Here is a 6833-nt window from a genome sequence, read left to right as displayed (position 1 = left end):
CTATCATCCATCGGTTGATTTACCAATTCAAGTCGTAAATGAAAAATTGGATCAAGTGCTGAAGACGTACGATAAATTTCTAAAGCAAAGAAAATGCGATCCATTGAATGAGTTTTTTGACATCACAAAAAAAAGGTGAATGGCTCTGCAGTGAGAAAAAAGCTAAGAGAAAAAGATTATATCATTTTCAGATTGACAGCAAAAACAGGTCGGGTATACAACTGGGAAGGCTGCTAGTTCAAAAACTATCCATCCAAAAGAACAAAAATGTCTTTTTAATTTACTTCAACAACAAAAACGGCAATAGCAACTACGTCAACTTCCGAATCCGAGTCTGACGCAGAATATCAAAAGTCTGCGGATTCAGAAGAACTGTCCTCATGTATCAGCAAGAACTACAGCAAAATTAAAACTTTAACCAATTTAGTAACATCTTAAAAGTTATCAACCAGCAAAGCAGCCACCATTTGTTGGCAGTTATCTCAAGGTGGGAACGACATTCAGACCTACAGATTCATATACACCTTCGAAGTTTGGTATATTCAGATCAACTATTGAAAAAGCTGTTAAACTAAAAGAAGAAACGATCACTGCACTTGGTAAAAGGTAAAAGTATTAGTCACCAAGAATATCAAGTGTTGAAGAATAAACGAAGGGAATTTAAGATACAACCACTAGATCTACTAAACGGAAATACTGGTGATACTGTTGTTAAAAGTACAACAGCTATTCTCCATAAATGCAATTTATGGAAGAGTATAAAGATGATTGTAGCGGACACTACAAATGTAAACACTGAAAGATCTGGTAAAGGAATGGGATTTTCAGTAAGTAACAAAGTTTTCTTTTAGTTTTACTGAAAAGACACTGGAAGAACCAAAATTCATTGGTCAATTTACCAGGTCCTTTGCGTAATAATGATAAAAAATGAATATCCTATATCCGTTTATCCTGGAACTTGCCAAAAACTACAAAGAGTTCAGAAAGAACTTCAATAATGATAAAGAAGCAGGATAGTGTAATAATATAAAGTTTTATTTCATTTGACTCCGATACTCCGTTTTTTTGAAGAATCTGGAGTTTTTCCAAAAGTGAAGTTTCAGAAAGTATCTAAATTAAAAAGTGCAAGATGGTAGCTCTTTTTGCATTTATTCCTTATCAGAGATAAAAACTCACTATATCTCTTACAAATAAGCGGATCATATGTTTACTGACTAAATGTACAACGCAAATGATTTTATCTATAAGCATACATGGTAAATTCGAATTTTTGGTTTGTTGGTGACCTTTTTCAACAAGAAAATTGAATAATTATATTTTTAATTACTTTTGTTCAAATGTTCATCGATTTATGACCTAGGAACATAGGGTCATATATATACATATATACACACACACACACACACACACATATATATATAATAAGAGTTCATCTGGATCAACATCTTAAACTTAAAAGACAGATTGATTCAATAGTAAAAAATGCTATTCAAGTCTTCAAGGAAGGATCTCCAGAGCTCCTCCCAAACTTCCTAGTTAACTTCTAAAATTAGCTTCCTATGATCTTGTTTGTATTCATATAGAATAATCAAGTACCCTTTACATACCAGTAGCCAACTCATAAATTCAAAATATCTACACTATACAAAAAAAATTCAGCAAGAGTTAAATGCCATGCCCATAAAATTCACACGCGGCACCTCTGATTTATAATTTAAAGTTGGAATCAATTGAAATTAGAAGAAAGAAACAAATTTATAAACTAATTAATGAAATCACTGAATGATCATACCATCCTTCTGGGACAGGGATGTTCATATAACTTGACCATAAAGACAATTATAAAATTAATATAATAACTACTGCGACAAACGATGATTTTGTTGCACAGGAGCAAAAGTATATAACAAAACTGTAAATATAGTCACGGATATCAAGAAATAACTGGTAAATTTAAGCAAAAGCAATGAAATCTGGTAAATAAGTTATGATTTTAATACCAGGTAATAATAGGTACTATCAAATAAAATAAAAAAAGACGATTGTTTCACACACACGCACGCACACACACTCACTCACATTAATTTCAATAAATCTTTATATTCTAGGTATATAAACACTACATTTCTAAGTAGTTTTATTTTTTAACAATAGTTAAAAAATAAAACTACTTAGAAATGAAGCGTTAAAAAAAAAAATAATCAAGGAGTGTAAAAAGAAGGGGATTTGAATCCGCAACCCTATCAGCCGCGCCTCAAAATAAGATTTTTTTTATGTGGAAGACATTATTTGAACGGGCCATTTCAGAAACAACGTAAGTCAAAAAAAGCAAATTTCAGGAAATGAGAAATAAATTTTAACTTTTCATAAAAAGTGTTAATGATTTTTTAAAAAATAACCAAATATACCTAATACTAACTAAAACAAAGTTGTATTAAAATTTTGAAAAAAAAAATTACTTTACATCTTTTTAGGGGTTTTTTATTTGACTGACTTATGTTGTTTCTGAAATGAACAAACATAAAAACCAAGAAAAAGTTATTTTTACGCATAGATTTGTAGAAATAAAGACAAAAATCAATAACTCAGTTTTAAAAACTCGTATTTATGTATAATATAATACTTTTGGTACCATGAAAGAAACTTCTTACAGATAAAATAATGTCCATTTTGTGATAAAAATTTGTAAGGTTATGTTTAAACTACAGTGAATCAGAATCAGGACCAGCTTTGTCTACAGTCGACCAAGTCAAAATCTGGTCATAAAACTCTTTAATATCTTCATCATCTGGAATGTACAACATAAGTTTATAGATATCAGCAATCTTCTTAGTGTTGATTGGGATCACTCCATCCCGATAAGCTTTGGCTGTAGGAAGAGGCAGCACTGAACGATCGGAATTTTTCAAATAAAGTATTTGGAACTGATGTCCATCAATATATTTTCTGCAAATTAATTTTCCCTTTGTTTCAGTTTTGTGGCTCATATGTATAAAAGTGCTGATTTTTAATGCAACTTATTTTTTCCCAGGCACATTGCGGCCCGCTGTTCCAAAAAAACAACATTGTTTTTTTATAAAATTGAGGCCAATAGTTCTTAAAATCAGTGATTTCAGCGTTTTTTACAATGATAACAGAAAATGTATTTTTCTTAAAAGATGACAGAAGTAGATCATTATACTCTTTTAAGGTATAATTCCTATCAATTTTTTGGATTTTTCTTTTCAATACAGAAAAGTTTTGATCAAAGGAAGAAAAAAGTGAGCTCTCACAGGAAAATAATGATCAATACTCTTAACCTTGTTTAGTGATACTAGTGCAGAACATATCCTAACAAGGGTGTGGCTTTTAAAAACACTTTGACTCTGCGAATATTAACCATTTTTTCAACGGCAGCAGCAGTCTAAAAATTGTCGCTTAAATATTTGCTTTTAATTTTTGAGGTAATCTAAACCTCAACGAAAATTGCTGCCTAAATATTTTCAAATAAAGTTTTTAATTTACATTGATTCCAGGATACTTCTGTTGAAACTCCTTGTGTTTGCCTTCTGTTGAAATGCCTTGCATGTCATAAATAGAAAGTTTTTCATTAAAAGAATGTTTTTCATTACTACCATTATGAGTTACTTTAGTTAGATAAGCAAATACTTGCTCTTTCATGATGTTTATGACACCTTCAGGTTTAGCATTTCATGAATTACTTCTTCTAAGTTCATCACGAGGGAGTTGTGCGGTCTTCAAAGGTTGCTCAGCCTTCTTAATATGTCACTTGTCACAGAGTGAATACTCACAAAACCAATTTGTATATTTGGTGTTTTCCAGATGGTGATGGTATTTCATAAAAAATATTACACCTTGTTTTGGCTTTACAAACTCATTAAAGGGCTGACGCCTTCTCCTTTGCTTAACCTCAGAAGTACACATCAACGACTGCAGATTTTGTTATTGGGTTAAATTACTTTAATTAGGAATAAATAAAATAGGATTTACTCTAGTTTAAGTTAGGTCATACAAAATTTAGCTTATTTAGGTTATGCTAGATTGGTTTCACTTTAACTATTTAACTATATTAAACTTAGAGCTACATCTTTTATTCCATTCATGTGAGAACTCTTTGTACTGAATTATTCTCCGAGGGAATAAATCCTAAAACAGTTATTGTTTTGCAATCATCAATAATTATTATTGGTTTTCAAAAGATATTTTTACAACTGATTGTCCGAAGGGAATTGCAATAGTCAATGATTATCAAAAACAAATATTGCAAAAACGATTTTTCGAAAGAAAATTGGTTGTGTAATCATTACAACTTCTATTCGCGCTGATTTGTGATTCTAGATTGGGCTGCGTTAGCTGTTCCATAGAGAAATACCATAAGTCAGTGACTTAAGGTGTTTTTGAAATCAACTGTAATTCAAGCTCGCAATCTAATGTGATTTGTTAAGGGAACTTGTATCTACCCTTAGATAACACGATTGATTCCGCGCTTAACGTATTTTTGTCAAAAATGACTTACGGTGTCTCTGAAATGACCCGCGTTCATTGTATATGCGCGTACAAATAATGACTCCAAAAAGGAAATAGTTAATAGTTACAAATAGGTTTTGAAGCTATAGAAATTTTTCACGGTTAAGTTATAAAACTTAATGTTTTAAATCCATAATTTTATTATAGATTTAAAACATAAAAGTTTTATTATTAATACAGGTCTTATTTCATTTTAAATCTGTTTAAATATTAAAAAAGAATATGTATAGGTTTAAATGATGAAAATTTTATAGCTTAACCATAAAAAATTTTAATTTTAAAAACTTTATTTTATTAAATTTTGTTTAATAAGCATAAAATTTTTATTCCAGACAATATTATATTATTCTTTTATATTGAATAAAAAATCATAAGATATTATATTATAAAGTCTACTGCTTTAAAAAAAAAAAAAAATCTAAATCTTTATAGACTATAAAGATTTAGATTTATCGTACTAAAAATTTTTTTTATATATAATATATATTATATATGTATATATAATATATATTATATATGTATATATAATATATATTATATATGTATATATAATATATATTATATATGTATATATATATATATATATATATATATATATATATATATATATATATATATATATATATGTATATATATATATATATATATATATATATATATATATATATATATATATATATATATATATATATATATATATATATATATATATATATATATATATATATATATATATATATATATATATAACTGTATTGCAGTTTATAAATAATATATATAACTTTACTATATATATATAACTATAATATAATTATAAAAAAAATTATGTTTATGATGCTATAAATGTTATATTTAAGTAGTGCTTTATAATATCTTATGCTTTTATATCTTTTTTAACAAAAAAAGTTTATGCTAGTTAAATAAGCAGAGAAATTTTTCATGGTTAAGCTAAAAAAAATTTATCTAGCCTAGTTTAACTACTTTTAGAAATGTGAGATGTAAGATTGAATAAAACTTTTTCAAATTTTTACTGAAACAATTTTTAGTCTTTGTGATTTCATATTAAAGTTAAATAAAAAACTTGTTACTCTGTGTTGAGTAAATCACTTTACAAAGTGACTTTGCAGAACAAAAAAGTTGTACCTAGAGCTGAATTTTAAGATACAACTATAACTATTTTTTTCATGACTTTATATATTAAAAATGTTATATATTAAAAATTTGTAGTAATTTAAAGAAAATTTACATTTGGTAATAACAATACATGTACACTTTTTTATAATTGTCTGTTTACATGTAGTATTGTAAATCGTAAATGTAATATTATTGGTATACAAGGGATATGCTCTATTAAGTCTAAAAACATCATTTTGTGATAATAAACAAATAATTTTTTGGGTAATAGTTAAAATATTAAGTTTTTGTGTAATAGTTGAAATAAAAAATCTAAATAACTCATTATTAATAATTGATTTTTTTAATTTGTGTGGTATATCAAACAATAGAGAAATTAAAATACTAAATAGTGGTATAAATAACACCATACTGCCAAAAATGGGCTTAGTGCATTTTCTTTGTATACCAACAAATATATTATGTAATATAGATATATATTTATAAATTATAATTTAGTAAAGTAATTTTTGTTTATTGGATGTTATTTGAATGGGACAGATCTTTATTTGTAATTTTTAATTTAATTGAAAAGTACAAAAATACTTTTTTAATTTAGCTGTTTATGATAATATTTTTAAAATTATTATTAGCAGCATTACTAATATTATCAATAATATTACTACTAGTAGAAGTAATAATATTATTGATAGTTTTATAGTTTGTTTTATAAGATTTTTAGAATGTTTACATAGTTTACTTGCTGAGCCAGCTTGCTTCTTTAGGTAAAATGAGTTAAAAACTAGTCCCACTTAGGCCAAACAAAGAAATTTTTATATGTTGTGTAATTATATGCCACTGTATTAGTTTTACAATTGTAAATAACCCAATTTTACTGTTTTTGTGTGTTAAAAAAAAAGTCCTTGGCACATAGAGCTCTCCAAAATATCTTATAGCTATTACAGTGAATGATTTTGTTTAAAAAAATCTGTTAACAGAAACCATATTACATACAAATTAAATATGTCACTAAATAATAATATCATGAATTAATTTAAAGATATCTGTGGGATTTTGTATATTTTCACTGAAAACCAGATATTTAGAAATTAAAAATGACAAAATGCTATTTTTACAAATAATAATTTTGTAAAATGAGCTCAAAAATATTTTATATACACAAGTGATTTTTC

The sequence above is a fragment of the Hydra vulgaris genome, chromosome 04 (genome assembly GCF_038396675.1).
Source record: "Hydra vulgaris chromosome 04, alternate assembly HydraT2T_AEP".
NCBI lineage: Eukaryota > Metazoa > Cnidaria > Hydrozoa > Anthoathecata > Hydridae > Hydra > Hydra vulgaris.
Note: the sequence above shows the minus strand (reverse complement) of the source record.